The 17,414-nt window shown below is 40.0% G+C and overlaps 1 long non-coding RNA gene and 1 pseudogene across 1 annotated transcript; both read right to left on the bottom strand.

The window, feature by feature from the left end:
- Positions 1 to 2,473: 2,473 nt before the first annotated feature.
- On the bottom strand, positions 2,474 to 4,683 carry LOC144655516 (kelch-like protein 11; annotated as a pseudogene).
- Positions 4,684 to 9,596: 4,913 nt separating this feature from the next.
- LOC144655564 (uncharacterized) lies at positions 9,597 to 16,633 on the bottom strand. Its single transcript, XR_013571142.1, has 3 exons — positions 16,575 to 16,633; positions 16,391 to 16,483; positions 9,597 to 12,666 (listed from the first exon to the last, which is right to left on the bottom strand). It is a non-coding gene; the product is annotated as an uncharacterized LOC144655564 (long non-coding RNA).
- Positions 16,634 to 17,414: the final 781 nt, after the last annotated feature.

Below are 17,414 nucleotides of genomic sequence, written 5' to 3'. Positions count from 1 at the left end.
ACTCGTGTTTCTCTAGATATTTTCCGTTTTTCACTGGAAGAAGCAATGCAACGGTGGCTGATACTGAGAACTGTTATTCATTTAAATCAATAATTGGTTAATGTACATGTCGTTTAAGTACGGACAGTGGACCGCAGTGGCAGTTGCTACAGTTCTGTAGAAAAGTGGAGAGGTATTGTAGAATCATGCCCCAAAATGTAATGTTTTAGGGCCTGTTTATATGAAGAAAAGTTGTCCCTGCGAAAAGGGTTACCCTCCCTATCCCCCGAACCACCTTTTAACGACCATTTTCTATCAACCAAGCCACGTTTTAAAAGCATGTTCTTTATGTCCAGACTTGTCCCTGGTAGGCGAGTGAAAAAGAGTCCAAGTGTTTCGGGAAAAGGTTGGCTCGCCTCCAGGGTTACCCTACATTTTTAAATCGAGTGACCCTCCATTCAGAGGTACCCTGCCCCCCTAGCCAACTCTGCGGTTTCTCATATAAACGGTTCGCAGCAATTTATAATTTATACAATATTATTTATTAAGGAATGTATGAAAACCTCTCTCACCCAAGATGGCTCGGTGCGGAGGGTAGCCCTCCTGTCAGGGATAACTTTTCGCCATAGCGGGCCCTTAGGGCGCCGGTTAATGGCAAGGCATGGGCACGATGTTAGTGCACATTCAATTCTGTTTTCCACTTAGATCCCGAATTTCACGCTAGGAACGTAACACGGAGGACTTCCTAAGGGTGGGGTCAGGTGTAAGAGAAAGTATTCTAACACTGCGACGATCTTCGGTTTCCAAAAAAAACTTTTATCCTTCTTTGCAGGACTGGAGGCAGGAAATTGCCAGGGTGGGTGTGAGGGCCAGAGGCCTGAGCGTCTAGGGGGTTCCAGGGGTGTTCTTCTCCGGGAAATTTTGACAAATCAAGTCGCTGAATTCCACATTTTCTGCATTCTGAGAGTCATTTTTACTCTCACTCACCGATTATGCAGACCGTTTTAGTCCGTACGGGAAAAGGGGAGGAGGAGGGGGGGGGGGAGTGGTGGTGATGTACATGCACCCATCACATCCCCCTGCCTATGGCTCTGCTTTGTGCAAGTCAAAACCTTAACATTAAGGATCTATGAAAAACTGTTTATTTTGTAACATATATGTCAATAAAATTAAATGACGCATAATTAAAATCCACCAGATGTTACATGTAGCATAACTTGCATGTAGCATAACATGCAGTTAGAACCGCAATTTACAAATCGTCTTTAAACGGAAAGAAAAAAATGACAAAAATTCGTTTTACTTTAATTAGCAGATTGATCGCATTATTCAGATTAAATACTTGGAATTTACTGCTCTGTGTTAACGTAAACTATTCTCCTTTTTCAGGCATAATGTTTCAGTCATTTTGGCTATTATACCAGAGTTCTCAGATTAGGGAGAATATAGTTTAACACAGTACACACCAAGAAAACAAATTTCTTGTTCTATTTTCTACTGTTTTCAGTTTGTTTAGTTCCAACAATTCATCCACATTAAGTTATATCCCAAAAACATGCTGGTGACAGATCCAGGGGCACTCAAAACGAGGAAGAGGGTAAAATGGGACCTCTCTTGTGCAAAAGTAGACATGAAAGTCAGAGGTTGGGGAGGAAACTTGTTTCAGGCATGCAGGCCTTATATTTTTCAGCAATAAGGAGGAACATTAGCTCAGAAAGCTCTTTATTTCTCTACTCCTATTTTTCAGCCCCTTCTCTAGATCCACCACTGATATTATTGATTAAATAAATCACAAAAGTACTATGTCTTGCATATGGATACACTAAATAGACTATAAGAAACTGTAAACACTTTGCAATACAATTCAAACATAACCACTTCAAATTAGATTACTGATGATTATCTAATTTTCCAGGTCCTCTTGACAATGAAGTACAAGTTGGAAGCACAGGTAGCACAAGCTGTATAGTAGCAAATGTTAATCTTTGTATTGTCATATAATTTGAGCAATTTGCATATTTATAAGTTTTTTTTTTATGGGGGAAGCAATGCCAGCCATTTGACAGGAAAATTATTCCTGAATTGTAATAAAAATTTGCAATAGTACAAAGGTCAATATTTCATTACTCATACAACTTGGGCTACCTGTGCTTCAAAGGTCTGTATTATGTGAATGTCAACATTGACCGGGAGGGGGGGGGGGGGTGGAAAAAATTATTGTCCAAGATGCAAATTTCTTTAAAAATACCCTTAAAATAGAAGTATTTCAACACTTGTATGGAGAGCAAATGTATTGCGTCCAAAAAATAAGTAGTATACTGATTATAATAATAATAATAATAATAATAATAATAATAATAATAATAATAATAATAATAATAATAATAAAGTACATATAAATATTAAAAAAAAAATAATTACATTGAGAACATTTTGTTATGTGAAACAAAACAAAATGATATAAATTTAAGTAATTGCATGTTCACAAAATAATTAGAAGAATTCACTAATTCTAAAATCAAATCAGTCACTGGTAGCCGGCTAACATTTAGGATGAAAGGTTGTATTTTCTTGTAAAAGTTATCTCTTATGGTTGCATATTTGGAATTATAAAAGACAGACAACATGGAAACAACAATAACAAGACCAGACTCGAGAGGGGGTGTAAAACACTCCAGGCCTTCATTGTGGTAGAGAAAGAAAGAACTTTCTGATTTGAGATTCCTCCTTTCAATAATGCTTATTCCTGTGATACCACCTCACATTTATCTAAAATGTCTCTTGGTATTCTTAGGGCAGCCACTGAACACACCTTGTGATCATTTGAAATACTTGAACAATGTTCCCATTCATTTTTGTCAATGTCATAAACTTGTAAGGACAAATTGTGGATTTTACCAGCACCTGGCTCCAGTGATCCACCAATCACAAACAACTTTCCTTGAAAGTTAACAGCACTTAACTTCATTTGTGGTCCACCCACACATTCAATTCTACTCCACACGTCTGCAGATGGGTCATACATTTCAGAAAAATTACATGTAGCATTTGAGGTTAGGTTGTTAATTTCAGTAAATCCTCCAAATAGGAACACTTTACCTCTGACAACTGCACCACAAGCATACCATTTCTTTTCAAGGGTTGAAGCAATCCTTTTCCAACAGTTTCTTTCAGGGTCGAACCTTTCCACCACATCCAGGGTTACATCATTTGAACAGCCTCCAATTGCATACAAATAGTTCCTGTCGGCCACAGCGCAAACATAACATCTTGCAACACTCATTGGTGCTACTTCTTCCCACAGGTTTGTATCAGGATTGTATCTATGCACACAGTCAATATCTTCAGTGTCATTTTCACCACCAACCACATACAAAAATCCTTGAAAACTAACAACAGCTGGTGCGTCATAGGTACTTGCCCCTGTAAAAGGCTTTACACTGGCCCAGGAATTCCCTGACGGATCATATCGCTCCACTGTACCTTCACCAGCGCCATTTTGTGCAAGACATGTACAATTTGCCATGACAGCTGCCCAAGACAGAACCAAAACATTGTCCGGTGGATACTGTTTCGTTCATATCTGCCAACTTGTACCACTTGTCCTCTGAAGGAATGTAACCGAACATTTTCTTTTTTATCTCTCCACAGGCAACAATGGCATCTTCATGTGTCTTGAGGCATGTTCTCGGTGGCTGGGCAAAATAGCACTCTTCTGTACCATATGATAACTCTTTCATGACATCTAGAACATGTTCTGTACATATTGCGCTGCCTTTTACCAAGGGATGTGGAAGAATGGCATTGAAAATGTAGCTGCGTGACACGTAAACAAGACGAACACAGCAAAACAATTCAAAAAAATTTTCTTTTCTGCTCTCAGCTTTCTCCATCCACTTCACAATCACTTGGAAAACTTCTTTCTCTGCTTTCACTATGATGTCATCCCTTGAAATCCACTCCTCCACTTGTGTCACGCTCAAATCCAGAAAATCGTCAGATTGCGTGACATCCATGAAATTTGCGAAAGTAAAATCTCTCGCACTTTTCTGCAGTTCAGGACACTGATACCTCTCGGCCGAATAATAGGCTTTAATACAGTTTGAAGAAGACAAATTTTGTAAAATGAACTTACTTGAAAGCTTTTTGAGGCTTGGGATGATTAAAAAATCAGTTATTTGCAGCAAATCGTACGCATTGTTTTCATTGATATCAACATGTCCTGTGTATAGATACTCCAACACTTCTTCCATCACAGCTTTGTTCGTCTCTTCCAATCGGATCACTCCTTCTTTCTTTTCTTTCATGTCGCTGTTAAGAGCGTTGTAAAAGAACGGACTTGCTGCACCTAACACGATTCTGTGAGCTTTCAAACGAGCTTGATCGTCACCGGAGCCAACTTCTAGAATCACATCACAGAACTGTTCGTTCCTTCGCTGAATATCGAGGCGTTTCATCATTTCCACACAAAATTGTTCCTGTTCAGTCTCCGTGATAGTTTCTGACGACAAATCAGGAAACATGATGTCCAAATACAAACCAGTAACCCTGGGAGTAACGAAAATATCACGAAGCTAAGAAAATATAAATACGAAGAAACCTCGCGAAGACCCGCGAAAGTCACGCCACGCGCATAACTCAAGGAAGTTTTCCGCTGACAGGTCCATTATTTTGAGCCTCTTGCCGGCCGAGACTCCGTCAAATTTTGCACTTATGACGGTTTAGCAGGTTTTTTGAACCATTTGTATAGGTAATCACATGATTTCGAGTGCAATTTGGGATAAATAAGCACGAGTAAATTTTTCAAAGGTTAACAAAATTGCACAAGCCCGCAGGGCGAGTGCAATTTGTAGTCTTTGAAAAATTTACGAGTGCTTATTTTTCCCAAATTGCACGAGAAAAATCATGTGATTACTTATTAATAATATTCATGAAAAAATTGCGAGAAAATAACATGCTCAAATCTACAAAAACAATTTATTCAAACTCGGCAAATATCATCACGCATTCATTCAAAACAAGTCCAAACAATGTACAGGTTCCTCGATGTTTTAAAAGTTTTTTAGTCGAAAATCTGGCTAAACAGTGAAACGAATTGTCTGAATAAAAGATTCTGGGTTTTACCTCTTCCAGATCGAGATTTTCTTCTGCTCATTCTTCCTGTCGAGCCTTGCTTGAGCGCTTTCAACTCGACGGCCAGCCGAGTGAAGCTGTTTCGCTTTTCATTTCGACACTTCCTTGGACGAAACAATCCTCTGTCTCGTAGCATATTTCGATTTTGTTATTTTTCTTTTACTTTAAAGTGTCCCCATTTAGTGGTTTTATTACTGCTATTTTAGTTTTTGACACTCAAATAAAGGTTTTATTTATTTATTATTATTTATAAAAGAAAACCTATAAGTTCTGTTCTCTAAGTACAGTGTCTTTCAAGCGATGTTAGCATAACTTTGAGGCTATCTGGTCCATAATCTTCGAAAATGTGTTTGTTGCTTTTGAATTCGGCGAATTCGGCGTAAATAAATTTGCTCAAGCAAAGCGTGAAGCTTAGTCGGCTTGTAGTTTCGATTTCGTCGGCAATTTCCTTCTTAGGAAACCAGTTATTCCAAAACGAGAATGAGAAAACCAGTGCTTTTCAGTGCTATGGTATTTACAGCTGTCTTCTGGTCCTCAACTGTGCTCAAAACGCCAGCCACATTTTTTTCACTCGCATCTCGAAGCAGATCCAAACTTCGCGCCATTCAAATCGCGTGGAAGCGTTTGATTGGCCCCCTGGGGCTGCCTTTGTTTATTAACCAATCAGGATGCCGCGTTTGTTTGTTCTTTTTTGCACTGAATTTCGTCATTTCTGCACTGAATTGCGTCATTTCTGCATCGAATTTCCTAAAAACTGCATTTCTCTAAGCCAATCAGATTCGAGAAATTTTTTGATGTATATTATTAAGTACATTATTTTGCAGTTCCAAGTATAACTTCATCGTCTTCTATGAAAACAATGATGATTTATTGATGCATTGTTTTGCTCGACTAGCGAGACAGCGAACTAGGAGAGGTCCGGACGTTTAAGGCTGATTTTCATATGTCGGCAAAATCCCAGATGATCGGGGATTTCACCGTTTCCCGACCATCCAAGATTTTGCCGTGTATCGGCAATATCTGGGATCGGAGTCGCCTTGATCGGCAATGACAGACGCCATTTTTAGTTGTGAGGGGCGGTGAGAGACTGGAGCTAAGCAATTAAAAGATTGGTAACGAGCTAAAACTATCGCCGACGTCCCCGACACTAAGAATTGGAGTTTTCATATATCTTGAATGATCACCGACCATCGTAGAAATCTGGGATGCGTCGGGAAAATAGAAACGCTCCCGATTCTTCAGATTTGTCCCCGACCATCCCAGATGATAGGGGCCCTAACACTTTTTACGATTTCGAGTTTTCATTAGTCGGCAAAATCTGGGACGGTCGAAAAACAGTAAAATCCCCGATCGTCTGGGATTTTCCAGACATATGAAAACCAGGCTTAAACACGTTGGAATTCACCTCTGAAAAAAACGTGCCGTGAAAAACACAATCCATCGACGGAAGGAACTTTTCGCGGACACTGTTGACCAAAGAAAAGAAAGCATAGAGACCCATGGAGGATGCGATGGTGGAAAAGTTGAATGTCGACGATTTAGACACGTCAAGGGGCTACGGTCGGTAACGCGGTCATTACATCATTCGAAAAGGTGACGTAATGCTTGTCTCTGTTTACATTTCAAAGCATAGTTGAGACCTCTCCTCTCCAAATTGGTTAAAACTTCCTGCAGGCAGGGCTCTAACCTGCGATCAGGCGTTGTTTTTATATTTCGAAAGGGAGAGGGGAAAAAGAGCTTCTTCACCGGAGTGACAAGTAGGGAAGAAGGGCATGATTTCAGGTTAGCAGGACTCGAAAGGAATTTCCTCCCTTGAGGGGTTCAGAGCCAATCAAAATTTACGGGTTATTCCCTAACTCGTCCCCAGTCGTCTTCATACAGCACGCGGCAAAGATACAGCGGAGGGAGAGATGGGTACCGAGAAAGGGAGCTCATCCCCTGCTCCCCCATCTCGCACGAGTGCTTCTCCCTTTGCCGCGTGCTATATGAAGACGACTGGGGACGAGTCAGGGTTATTCCCTGGCGGCCTTTCTAGCCAATGGGATAAAACTCGTTCTCTCAGAGAACGAAAGAAAACGTATTTCGGTGGGTTTCAGGGCAGGGCAGGCGTCTCCTCGATATTTCCTCGCGCGGCCTTCTCGCGATCGCGCACTCTTTTAAGGGACTGGTCAATAAGTACCGGGGGGGGGGGGGTGGGCCGGAGCAATTGGAAAAAAATTTGTGACCCACCCCTTCCTTCTGGCTCAAAACTGACTGACCCACCCCTGATAGGGGGTTGAAAATTACATGACCCACCCCCTTTGCTCAAAATATTCATTATTAAGGGACCAATCTTTTCTGGAGGTTTTTGACTTGATATAAGTATTTAAGAGGTGATTCCTTACATACACCACCCTAATTTTCCGTGATGGACACTGCGGTTCCATGTACGTCTTTTTCCATTTCTTAGCATACCAAAGAGGGATAAAATTCTCACTTCTTGTACTAGTCTTTTTAAGTTTTCCACATATTTGTGTGTAAAGTCGATGGGAAAATTTAGACATAATTTTATGTGAAAACTGAAACAGTACGTAATATTAATCCATAAACAATTATCGAAGAGTTCATATTTTTATACAGAAATTGATAACAGAACTACAACCACAGTCTATCATTCATATTTGCAAAGTGTTTGAGAAAGGAGTTTACTGGTGAAAGCCTAAAGCGGAGAGTGAATCTATGCAGGCTGAAAAGAGACAGCCAAACTGATGTTCTGATCACAAGCCATCTAGGGGGGTCAGGGGGCATGCTCCCACAGGAAATTTTTATATTTGGGTCTCCTGAAATCGCTAGAAATTCATTAAAACTGCTCACTTTGACAAATTTATCAATTTATACTGATATAAATAAGATGACCCACCCCCTACGTGTAGATCAAAACTACATAACCCACCCCTTTACGAGGGCTCAAAAACTGATGACCCACCCCCTTTCTGCTCCGGCCCACCCCCCCTCTACTTATTGACCAGTCCCTAAACGCGCTAAAAACTACACACGCCTGCTACGAAGGCTAGATTTCCTTGGACTCCTTGAGCTTCCTTGATCGGGATTCGCTAACCTGCGATCAGGCGTTATTTTTCTCGCGGCGGAGGGGTCAACGGAAAAATGAACGCCTGATACAATTACTTGTCGAGTCGTCTGTAAAAAGTCCAGAATCTGGACTTTTTTCTGATTGGTCAGAAAACAAAAGGCAACATTAGACCTCTATCCTGATTGGCTAATTGAGTTCAAGTCTAATTTCCGGTCCAAAAATATCGCGCGTAGATGATTGTTATCATGGCGAGTGTTGAGCGGAATGAAGTAGAAAGCGAGTTCTTCTAGCTTTTAGAAAATCTCTCAAGAGTTTTGTTCACAAAACATTTAAAGACGAACAAAGGGAGTGTATTCGACGAATGGTTTGTGAAAGGAAAGATGTTTTGGCGGTGCTTCCGACGGGATTCGGCAAGAGCGTGATCTATCACCAATGGTGTCGAAGATTATTACATCACACCACCAAAGACGCCAGACGATCGTGCCATTGACGAAAACTACGACCTTGAAATGTCTGACCTGAGCCTTACACAAAATCAGCCTTTGCTGAAAACATATTTAAAAAAAATCCGATTAGCTCGTTCAAAAACTGGTAATTCAAACACATGTTTGTGAGAGTAAAAATATAATTTGAAGGCGCTAATCACGCTTATCTGATGGCATCGCCGACATTCTCGACGACGTTGACAGATACTTTAATTAGGGGGCGGCAGACGACTCGACCAGTAATTGTATCAGGCTTTCCTTTTTTTCTCCTTCCCTCCGCCGCGAAAAAAAGAAAGCCTGATCGCAGGTTAGGGATCCGCCGATATGGCTGTCTGTAAGTTGCGTTATAACTTTCATTCAAATGGTACTGACGTTACTGATCAAGTTCGAAAGGGGGTGGTACAGGGGGGAAGAAAAGGTATTGGTCTAGGTCACATTTTATTAAAAAAAAATGTAATTCACGGCTCAAGCACAATAAAATGGCTATTTCAGGAAAGCAAGATAAAAGGCATTCTCGTCCCCATAGCCCTTTTGTTTCTTTTAGCCGGGCTTAGCACGAGAAAACAGAGGGCTCTGGGGACATAGGATTTTTGAATTAATTCGACTTTTCTTGATGTTTTGGGGAAAAATTATTAAAAAAAAAGAAAAAACCTCTCTCTAATTTTTTAAAAAAAAAAAAAAATTTTTAATATGGGAGGAAAAAAAAAGAGGGGGGGGTGATTTTGGGTAAAATTAATAGAAAAAAGTGACCCGGGAAAAAAAAAAAAAAAAAAAAAAAAGGGATTTTGGGAGAGAATTGGTAATAATCCTTAAATAGAATATCCAGATTTTTTATTTCTTTTAACGTCTTTAAAGAATGATTTATGCAACCTGTCTTAGCATCATGTTTATTCAGTTCCAGACAAAGATTATTATTTTCCGATTTCCCAGTAAACAATTGGGTCGCATTGTTCATGGCTTATGCATTTCATAGGTTCAACGATTCTTGAAGGTAGTATATGAGGCCGGAAGTCCTAGAATCCAGGACTGGAAATCCTGTGTCCCCAGATCCCTTCGTTTTCTCGTGCCAAGGCCCAGCCGGCTAAGAGAAACAAAGGGGTATGGGACGAGAATGGATAAAAAGGTGCTTAAATAATTATTTATCGAAGTACAGTGACCTAGGACCCAGAATGTCAATATCAGTCACGGTCATTCACTTGTCACTCAAAAAAAATAAGTTAAAACTACAAGCTGCTAGCAGATTTCAGGACCGGGGCTTCAAATCCGCCATGACACCGCTCATGAGTAGAGGTGAGAGAGGCAGGTCCGTAGCCTGGCTTTTGCCTGGGTAGGTTCGTTTTCTCTTGAAACGGATCAAACAGTTGTGGTCTTAACATTTGCTTAGTAATTTTTTCTCTTTATTCACGTTACCGGTGCACACGAAATGCTATCAGTGGCGTTACAAAGCCAGCTATTCGCACTGCATAAATTATCGACATCGCTCATAAGAACTACAAATCATGAATAAATTGACATTGTTCAAGTGTTGACGGCGGAGGAAACATACCAAGTGCGATTAGTAGCCAGCTGGTAGTTTTGTTGAATATTGTTGGGAGTCAGTTGTGGGTGATCATGGCCATCGTTTGAGGGTATTATGGATGGTACAATTTCACCTACCCACCCACCCTCCCATGATGTACTTAGTTTAAGTTTGCACTGCGACTCTTGTAGGGTCGCCGAATTTTATCCCCAATCTTAAATGCGATGCGGTGATTGTTGCAGTGCGGAAAAGGATACTATATAATTAGAAATAATACTTCTGACGTCATTGAACAGGAGTAAATAACTTGAGAATTAAACCGAAATTCTCCCTTAGCACGCTTAAATCTCTTCCCGCTCAAAAATTAAGGACCTCCGACATTCCATTAATAACAATCAATACTGATGACGAAACCCTACAGAGATTCTTGTAGTGACTCTGATTGGTTGCCGTTTGCGTAGTGAACGCCTGAAAGGCCTGGGACGAGGTTGGTAACAACCAATCAGACACTACACTGATCTCTGCAGAGTATGTTCTCATTGCGGAAATTTTAGAGTCTTTTTTTTAAAAAAAAAAAATAGGGTCTTACCTTTAGACATCTTCCCCGTTAATTTATTTTTCCATGTAGTATTTTTGTGTATATTTTAAATTGACATACTTTTATTATTCTTCGGAGATATTAGCTAAGTTCTACTACGCTGTTAATGAAAGAGCAAATAAAGTTGATGTTAGAGTAAGAGAAGTCATTTTAAGTATACAGTGGTAAGCAACCAAAGATTCATTTGTATGTTATGTACTAACCATGCCAATCATGTGCAGGCCACAGAGCTACGTCAGTAAGGAATTATTCGGGTCTAGTAAATAATAAACACTAAAACTAGTGGTAACCACAGGTTAGAAAGTGCGGGCCTCGATGCAGTTAAGAGAAGGTACTGGGAGGGAAGTATTTCAGACAGTGTCGATAAATCACTGGACCCTCGAAAAAAACCGTTGTTGGAATCATTCGCTTTGCCGTAGTTTATCTGTGATACAATCACAGCAGATCTTCTCAAAAGCAACACCTATAAAACAACGTCTGCAAAACGTAATGTCTGCAAGACAGAAGCCTCGATCTAGTGTGACAAACTGTTGATTTTTCGCATTCTTATCGCTCTTGGAGACAAGATTTTTCTTTTCCGGTGTTACGACAAACTGTCGTGATTGACACATTTTTTGCATTCCGATCGTTCTTAGTGGAAGAACAAAATTTTCAACTTCTGGTTTGCAGATAGCCTTTATAAACGTGGCGCGCACGCGTAATACGCAATCCGCTGGTCACTGTCAAGATTAGGGTTGCGGGCCTCTCTTGGGCCTGCAACAACAAGAAGAAAATCATAGACGGGCTTAATAGCTTAGAATATCATTTACGTAAGCGTTGCTTTTCTCATATGATCATCGTAATGTTGGACGATACATGCCTTGCTGCTAAATTCCTCCTGACAAATCCAACAGGTGAGGCTTTCAACTTGGTTTAAATTGTGGTTAGTCAACGCGGAAGACATCATACGCGACGAATTACCACAGTGAGTTCCCGCTGGTTCCTGCTGCGGTTGTAAAGACTTTTCTCGCGCGTATCGCTTTTCATGGGTTTTCAATTGTGACGATTGACGATTGGCCAAAGCACTAACTGCAATGCTTGTATGTTTATATGACTTCACTCCTGTATGAGTTCGTTCATGCACCTTGCAATTCGACGAAGTGTTAAAACTTTTATTACAATGCTTGCACGTATAAGGTTTTACTCCTGTATGTGTTCGTTCGTGTGCCTTGAAATTTGATAACGCGCTAAAACACTTTTCACAATGCTTGCATGTATACGGCTTCACTCCTGTGTGTGTTCGTTCATGTATCTTGCAACTCCATAAACGGTTGAAGCACCTATTACAATGCTTGCATGGATATGGCTTCACTCCAGTATGTGTTCGTTCATGTTTCTTGTAATCTGATGAACTTATGAAGCACTTTTTACAGTGCTTACACGTGTGCGGCTTCACGCCCGTGTGTGTTCGTTCATGTTGTTTCCAATTTGACACATTGCTAAAGCACTGCTTACAATGCTTGCATGTATACGGCTTCAGTCCTATGTGTGTACGTTCATGTTGCTTGCAGTGTATTAGTTGACTAAAGCACTTGTTACAGTATTTGCATCTGTACGGCTTCTCTCCTGTATGTGTTCGTTCATGTCTCTTGCAATGTGATGGACGGCTAAAGCACTTATTACAATGCTTGCATGTATGCTGTTTCATTCCACTGTGTGTTTGCTCAAGTTGTTTGCAATCCGATAAGTCACAAATGAACTGGCACAATACTTGTTCTCACGTGCTTTTCTACTGTCTTTACATGTCGTCCTCGACCAACATTTCCTTTTCGCTTACAGGCGCAATGCACTCCACATCTACATGAGGCATCTTTGCTGTCAAGAGAGATGCTTCAGCGTATTCCTAAAATGATAACAGATCCTGGCGTCAGGTTTAATCTAACATGTCTGATATGTTAGGAGATGGTACTGTTATAAAGATGAGTGAACGGAGAAATATTTGTTTATGAATGTTTTGCCATTCCTGCAACTTTTTATGTTCAGCATTCTAAAGGGAAAAATGTGATTTTTATTTCACAATCTTAGGTTCAAACTCCCAGACACTACATGTTATCTAGAATAATGTTTATGACCAACTGTCATTCTAATTTCAGTGTAATTGTTTCAACCTTTGTTTTAACTAAAGTTGGGTTGCCCCCCCCCGGGGGCGGGGGCCCCCGGCGAGGGGGGAGAGAGGCGGGAAAGGCTTGCCCAAAACGCGCCCCGGCCCGGCCCACCCGGGCCGTCCCGGGGCGGCGCGCTAACAAGGCCACCGCCTCACAATTATAATTAATTAAGAATTATTTCCGAATCTGGTGAGCAGTATTTTTACTGTTTACAAAAATATACAACATTTTTTATGTACCCTTGATTTTAAAGGACTGGTAAGTAGCGAAAAAAAAAACTGCGAAACCAGTAGGCATTAAACAGTAACTATGGCTAATCCTAGACCTTTGACACCAGGTTATTTGCATTTGATTTTTGAACGTAAGAGATCTTTGAGAAAGTAATGTGTTGCTTTAGTTATAGTACACTCAACAAAATTACTGGATTCTGTTGGACTAAACAGTGCAAGTTATCATCCCAACTGACTTGTTTGCCCATACAGGTATGAAAACTTCTGTCGGCGACATTTTCCACTGGGGGGTGGGGGGTGACTGTGATTTGAGTGGTGGGGGGGGGCGGCAGGTACTTGCACATCTTCCTGCATTGCACTTTTCTTCTTTCACCACTGCTTGTTTACATTCTGTACTATGTCAAAATGTAAAACAATAGAAGGAGCTCATTTTGTGACTTGACATTGTCACTTGTTGCCTCTGCAGCTTCTGTTATCTCAACCTCAATCAACCTCAATCTTTATTTAATGTGGTCCGCATTCGCTTAGCTAAAGAGCTAGTTTGCAGGTGCGCCACGAAATAAAAATACAAAATAGAAAAATAAAAACTTCTTGGAAGTGTATAAGAATAAATAAAGCTATAATTAAGAATAACTACAAATTACAATATTCTCTAACTAAGATAAAAAATATTATTAAAAACAGTAAAATAGCAATACTAAAAATTGACAAACTACTTGGTCAAAGTCCCGTAAGATTTAATGTTCTTAAATTCGTTTTAAATTCGTGTAACAAATGTAACAAATTAATTGATGCAGGCTAACTTCCTTTGTCTGAGTTTGTTTGAGTGGGGCTATTGAACAGATACAAGTATATTTCACTTATAGAGTAGAGTAAAGAGTACATCTATAGAGTAAACCTTGTCTTTAACCCTATCCAGACCGGGGGGGGGGGGGCGGAAGTGCCCGCGCTGGCTTTGAACGCTTATAACTTTTTCAATATTCAACCAAACGCTGCCAAACTTTGCGACTTTATCTATAATCTATCTGGGAATAATTTGATAGGGTAGGTTGTTGTGTCAGGAACTTGACGTCACCATGGCAACGGCATTTTGACAGGCATGTTTTCCCAAATTGTAATTTTCGTGTTTTATAATGAAAAAAATTAAGCAACCTTACGGGTGCACATTTATTGGTTTTAAGTATTCATATTTGGGCGTTCAACTTTTGGAAAAATTTCCAAATCCAAGATGGCGGATCAAGATGGCGGCTGTTTTGACATGATGACGTAATTGTCACGTGATGTGACGTCATCATCTCACGTGCATACCAAAAGATAGATTTTGGAACATACTATATATCCTGTAAGTATCATTGTGATTGCTTACATATTCTGGAAGTACAGAGGGGGGGCGGAATCCACCCCCCCCCCGGTCAGAAAAGACCAAAAAAAGCCCGGTCTGAATAGGGTTAACAATTGGATTTGCAAATATTCGAAACAGCAACATTCAGCCAAACATGAGTGACTCCATCTTGCACAGGAACAATTAACTTCTAACATTCAAATTTGGCTCATTTTTGTCAATCGAAAAAATGGTGGTCACCCACTGTTTAAAAGAGAAAAGTTTTCTCAGGGCACACGCTCATGCATGACATGGTGTGACGTTGTGGCATAAATTATGTGCGCAAGTATGCATATAAAGAATTAGTGCAAATGTCCTTAAGAGAATCTCCTTTTATTAAGTTTTTATTAAGCCCCCCTTATCCCACTTGGCTCTGCCATCCTTTAACTTATCATACATTGGGAACCATGGATTTTGTCACCATAGTTGCCAGTAAAATCCTAAATGCTTGATATGATTATACACATGTACTATCAAAATTCTCTCTTGTTTGCTAGCTATGGGTTTTCCTTGAAAGCCAAAATTATAAAGGACACTTTGTAAAAGTGGGTTATTGTTAATAATCAGCAGACAAGAAGTTGCTAAGATCAGTTTTGGGATGAACGATTTTAAGTTTTTTGGATGTTGTTTTAGGATCAACTTAAACCCAATTGAAATAGCTGATTTACCTTTGAGATGACTGCACTAAGGTTTTGAAAGTGTTTCAGACACCTAAAATGTCTATGAGAATATCCATATAACTCTCAAATCAAAAGGAGAAGCCTAGAATCATCCAGACTTATGCAGCATTTGATAAAGGAGAAGTAGCTGTTGCACTAACTTGCTTGCAGATCACTCTTTTATGGTCGGTGACCCCACATTTTGTTGATGGACAACTTTCTCTTACAAATCTCAACAATTAATAATTATTGTTAAAATATGAACAAAAAGTCAATGTGGGAAGTTATAATAATAGTTTTAATCCGTCCATGTGCCATCAAATTCTGCCATCCTGCGGATGTTAGGCGAGTGCAAATGTGACCGCTTAATGATTAGATTTACTTTGAGGGGTCTGCATAATCTGCGAGCCAGTGAGCCATGTGAGGCATGTGACCCAATAAAATTATAAAAATACCAGCTCACCTCGCTGTGCAAACCTTTTTCTTTGATTGTTCTTGGATGTCAAATTAAATTTTCAAGTTGGAATTATGGGCTGGATTGTCAGGTTTGCTTGTGGTTTGCTCCACTTCATTTTACTTGCGGTTAATTCCACACCTGTTTGCTTGCGGTTAGCTTTTATTAATTGTTGGGTAAAACAACACTATCATACAGTGATATATTTATGCTTATAGCATATAAACTTTAAAAATTTGGATATCTTGGCCAGTGCGGCGTAACAGACGTAAAAAAGCAGCCTTGAGTGGCTCACACCGTGGCTCGTATGGCTCGCTGACTCGCAGATTTATAAAAACTTACTTTAAGGAAGGTTATCAGTTGAATAAATTTGATTAGTAGAATCAATAAACATGAACAATATCTGACTGAGGAAATTACATTTCAGGGATTTATTTGCAATATTTTTTGACAAACAGACACTGCAGCCATACTCAGTAACAACGTACGATTTTCGGATTTAGGGTGTTTTGGGGGGCATCCTATCTCCGCAACGAATTCGTTTACCTCCATTTTCTTACAGTTCTGACATAAGAAACGCATAATCTCACAGTGGTGTCAAATGATTTAAAACAAAGTTAAAGTTAGATTGCAAACATCCTGTTCTGTCTTCCTGTATTTTAGTGAGACTTAAATCCATCTCCTTGTATTTTAAAGCTGAGGTACAAATACAGAAAGCATTCTAACAGACTCTCTTACCTTTGTAAAACAGCGACAACGTGTTCCACCATGTAACACTGTCCTGACTCACTGCTGACCGGCGACTGAACTGTGATTATTTCAAGCTAAGCCCTGTATTCGTATAAAGTGAGACGCGTATATGAAATCCTGCATTCTACAGCTTAGCCAGATGAGAAAACAGCATTGCAGTAGACTCTCTTACCTTTATAAAACAGCGAAAATGTATTCGACAATAAATCACATGTACGCCGCCATTTCTGTGTTTACACTAGAGCCCATTCTCCGCAGTCCGGTAACCACAGTAACGCTGGCCAGGAACAGAGGAACTTCGGAGCACGGGAAAGCCGGACCCAAAGAGTCAGAGGCACCCACCGGATCATTTCGGTGGATATCTGTTCGGAAGGCCTGTTATTCTCTCAGATTTTCTTTAAAAAAAAGTCAGCTCGAACGTTTGTAACATGGGAAATACAATAATTGTTGTTTTCGGAGAGGTAAACTTAAGTTTTGTTTATGGAAAAACACGGGACCTTTTTTCCATAAAAAAAATTTCTGCCACTTTAATATTCAGCTAGTAAATCCGAAAAGATTTAACTGTGTTAGTTAACACAAGCATACCACGGCATTCCAAGACTTTTGACTGTGCACAAGGTTTAATTGCTCGTTTTTTCGACTTTTTTTGCTTGTTTACAAGCAAAAAGTAGGAGAATAGCAGTTATGTGGGCTAATCTGGAACCGGAAGGAATCGCATTCTTGTTAACTCTCAAGGGACTGTTTTAATTTCTCAAGGGAATACTTTCCGCTGTGGGCGATCAAAGCGCCAACCTCGTTCCCAGGGCTTTTCCCTTGGCGATTGCCAAATCGCCAAGGGAAAAGCCCTGGGAACGAGGTTGATCAAAGCGCGTGACTTGTTAAGTGTCACTCTATAGTTTTTTTTTTTTTTTAATTGCAACACGACATTCTTACAAAAGAAACTTAAATTACTTACAAACACTAACGGCACATGCTACATTACAACTGCTTCTGCTAAACAACAATAAATATC

The sequence above is a fragment of the Oculina patagonica genome, chromosome 5 (genome assembly GCF_052425735.1).
Source record: "Oculina patagonica isolate OP01 chromosome 5, crgOcupat, whole genome shotgun sequence".
NCBI lineage: Eukaryota > Metazoa > Cnidaria > Anthozoa > Scleractinia > Oculinidae > Oculina > Oculina patagonica.
Note: the sequence above shows the minus strand (reverse complement) of the source record. Positions and strands in the feature narration are given on the sequence as shown.